Source organism: Octopus bimaculoides, chromosome 23, assembly GCF_001194135.2.
Source record: "Octopus bimaculoides isolate UCB-OBI-ISO-001 chromosome 23, ASM119413v2, whole genome shotgun sequence".
In the NCBI taxonomy this organism is placed as follows: domain Eukaryota; kingdom Metazoa; phylum Mollusca; class Cephalopoda; order Octopoda; family Octopodidae; genus Octopus; species Octopus bimaculoides.
In genome coordinates this window covers 13,083,974-13,088,323 of record NC_069003.1, presented here as the reverse complement: position 1 = coordinate 13,088,323, position 4,350 = coordinate 13,083,974, and the positions used below count along the sequence as shown (strand labels likewise).

The following is a 4,350-nucleotide window of genomic DNA, read 5'->3' as shown; positions in this document are numbered from 1 at the left end:
TATATATATATATATATATATATATTATATATATATAAGAAAAAGAGATGATACAGGAAAGAACAATGATTATGTTATGAACTCCATTAGCTTATAGTTGTTACTTATTTCTTTACTGCCCACAGGGGGCTACACACAGAGGGAACAAACAAGGACAGACAAACGGATTAAGTCGATATCAACTCCAGTGCGTAACTGGTACTTATTTAATTGACCCCGAAAGGATGAAAGGCAAAGTCAACCTCACCGGAATTTGAACTCAGAATGTAGCGGCAGACGAAACACCACTAAGCATTTTGCTTGGCATGCTAACGTTTCTGCCAGCTCACCGCCTTACAGCTGTTTCTGCTATGGGATGCAGTGGACTTATAGTTGAGTGCCTGAATAAGACCCCATAGCTTCATGGATGTTATTCAGATACTCAATCTCATAGCAGAAACAATTGTAAGTTAATGAAGTTCACAACATAACCATTGTTTTCCTTGTTATTGCTTTTTTTTTTATTACTGCTCCATCCTCATCTAATGCTTTGTTCTGAAACATAAGTATATTGAGTTCTACACCAGGTTATTCTTCTCACAAGGCCTAAGCAAAATATATACATATGCGTGTGTTTGTCGTGTATATACATACATACATATATATATATGTATGTGTATGTATGTATGTATGTATGTATGTATATATTTAACATCCGTTTGCCATGCTGGTATGGGTTGGATGATTTGACAGCAGTTGGCCAGCTGAAGAGCTGTCCTGGCTCTATGTCTGTTATGGCATGGTTTCTATGACTGGATGCCCTTCCTAACACCAACTACTTTACAGAGTGTACTGGGTGCCGTTACACAGCATTGGTACGGGTACATTTATGTGGTACTGGTATGGGTGCTTTATATGTGGCACCAGCACCCATGAACTTGCAAGATTAGGGATGCTCAGCAGGAGAGAGATGCAGGGGACAGATCTATATGCAAGAGCAACCATGTTTTTACTTAGCTTGATATGTCTTTTCAAGCACAGCAAGACATGTATGTATATGCCTGTTGGCACTCCGTCGCTTTCGATGTCGAGGGTTCCAGTTGATCCGATTAACGGAACAGCCTGCTCGTGAAATTAACGTGTAAGTGGCTGAGCACTCCACAGACACGTGTACCCTTAACGTAGTTCTCGGGGGATATTCAGCATGACACAAATTGTGACAAGGCTGACCTTTTGAATTGCAGGCACAACAGAAACGGGGAAGTAAGAGTGAGAGAAAGTTGTGGTGAAAGAGTACAGCAGGGTTCGCCACCATCCCCTGCCGGAGCCTCGTGGAGCTTTAGGTGTTTTCGCTCAATAAACACTCACAACGCCTGGTCTGAGAATCGAAACCGTGATCCTATGATCGCGAGTCCGCTGCCCTAACCACTGGGCCATTATGCCTCCACAGAAGTATATGTATATACATGTATGTATAGAGTGTTTGAAGTGGTGTACAAATTCTGTATATTAAGAAAAAGGCAGTGGTCAGAATTTTGGATAATTATTTAGTGCTTTCATCTTGTTTTGGAGAATCATCAAGAATGAATTTTTTTACAGAAAATTTATGCCTTTTATATATGAGTTAGTTGAAAAAAATCTGGAGTTGAATGGGGAAGAGAATCTGTGTGGTGGGTTGAGGGAAAAAAGGGTAAAAAGAAAGACAGGATACAGAAAGAGGGATAGAAATGAAAAAGAATGTATGTATACTGACACACACACACACACATATATGTATGTACATATGTATACATGCACACACACACACACACACACACACACACAAGGCGGTGTTCCAGCATGGCCACAGTCAAATGACTGTAATGTAAAAGAATACACACATACACACATTTGTATTTTTTCTAAGAGCTAATTAATGAAGTCTCACCTATACAATTGTAACGAAATCTGTCTTACGTCCAGACACACTCTCTTCTCAATGAAACAGTGTGTGTGTGTCTCGCCACCCTTATCAAAATATCTCACCTATTTTATAATAGAATTACAGTTGAACATTGAAGGCACAACTTTTAATAGAAGTAGTAATAATAATAATAATCATAATAATTGCTGCATTGAAGTATAATCTAGGTCTCATAAGCTGAATACAAGGAATTGCTTCCTAAAGAAGACTCTTTTTCATATTGTAGGCCAAAGTAAAATATATAAAGGAGCCAACAGGCTCCATGACAACTTTATTAACAATAAGGAAAGGAAAGACTATGAGGTGTTACTAAATAAGCTTGGGTGCAGAGATGTGTGGGAGAGAGCGATCCATAGCAGCCGACCCTAACTTCTTTTTTGCACCATGAACAGATTTTATGCAAGTTGATCTTTTTCATGGACTTGGAGGTTGGTGGGTGGGTGTTGGGTCACACACACAGCAAAACAAAATAAAGTGCCTACCACATAATTTAAGTATTGTATATATAATACGTGTATAGAAAAATATATGTAATGCAAAAACATCCCACAGACTGTGATAGTCAACGGAATTGAAATAACATTTTGAAATATATTCTTTCTGTTTGACCCAGTACTGGTCTGGGACCTGGTGGTTTGGGACCCCTGATTCACATGGTGTGTGTCAGAACAAGTATATGTGTATTATATATATCTATATATGCATGTGTATGCATGTCTATATGTATGTGCGTGTATCTATCTCTCTCTCTCTCTCTCTCTCTCTCTATATATATATATATGTGTGTGTGTGTGTGAAGGTGCATAGCTTAGTGGTTAGAGTGTCGAGCTTACGATCATATGGTCATGAGTTCGATTCCTGGACTGGGCTGTATGTTGTGTTCTTGAGCAAGACACTTTATTTTACATTACTCCAGTTCACTCAGCTGTAGAAATGAATTGTGACATCACTGGTGTCAAGCTGTATCAGCCTTTGCCTTTCCCTTGGACAACATCGGTGGCATGGGGAGGGGAGGCTGGTATGCATGGGCGACTGCTGGTCTTCCATAAAAACAACCCTAGGTTGTGCATTCGCTGGTAAGGTGACTTTCTGCCCAGACTTATACCCCGGAAGGGAACCTCTTAAGTGCACCCATGGTCATTCGTGACTGACGGAGTCTTTATATACACACACACACACAAACACACACACACACACACACACACACACACACACATATATATTAATAGTAATGGTAAGACAACAAAAGAATGAAAGAGACCTCGATATTATGTAAACAGAGGAATTTATCTGTAATATAATATGTGACAATTATTCGGTTGCCATAATAAAACTCCGAGTTTCGAATGTCGGGGTGGAAACCCGCACTGGCATCTCTTCAGTTATCAAGGCAATTAAAATATGCTATGGAAATGACCATTAAACAAAGGGATACTGTATAATTGATCGTTATTAAGACAAAAGAGCTATTAGAATGACTTAAATAAGGGAAAAAACCGAAGGGGAGGAAGTAAAAAGTAAAGGATTAAAAATGCTCATAGCAATCGTGTATGTGTGCATGTACATACATACACATGCGTGCCCGCACACCCACGTACATGTGCCTATATGCATATGCTCACTCATACTCGCATGAAAGATACATGTGCACCTACACATACGCCAAAAATGCACATATATATATATGCAACCATGCATGTACACGTATACATATCCACACACGTGCACACACACACATGTGCACATTCCCATACCCGCGTGCATGCACACATGCATGAATACACAAATGTATATCCACACACACACACACACCTGTGCACATGCCCATATGCGCACAACTATATTCAAATGCACTTCTAAAATACGTACAATCTATATATGCATATGCTCACTCACACTTGCGTGGAACATTCGCATGTACACCCACGTATATATGCAACCATACACATGTACATATATACATACCCAGACACACGCACACACACACACACACACACACATTCTTTCTATTCCTTCCTCTCTTCTCTCCTTCTCTTCATTTTAATCCTTCCTTTCCAAATCATCACTTCTCTTCCACTTGCCTCTTTTATACACATACATTCATACACACACACACACACATATATATATGTATGTGTGTGTGTATGAATGTATGTGTATATACATATATATATATACTCTTTTATTTGTTTCAGTCATTTGACTGTGGCCATGCTGGAGCACCGCCTTTAGTCGAATCAAATCGACCGCAGGACTTATTCTTTGTAAGCCTAGTACTTATTCTATCGGTCTCTTTTGCCGAACCGCTAAGTTACGGGGGACGTAAACACACCAGCATCGGTTGTCAAGCGATGTTAGGGAACAAACACAGACACACAAACATATACACACATATACACGTATATATA

At 39.5% G+C, this 4,350-nt stretch overlaps 1 protein-coding gene across 1 annotated transcript in view; it reads left to right on the top strand.

Annotated features, from left to right (window-relative positions):
* The window catches only part of LOC106881483 (adenosine 5'-monophosphoramidase HINT3), a 72,522-nt gene that overhangs the window by 23,288 nt on the left and 44,884 nt on the right, over positions 1 to 4,350 (top strand). The gene's annotated exons all lie outside the window — the stretch shown is intronic.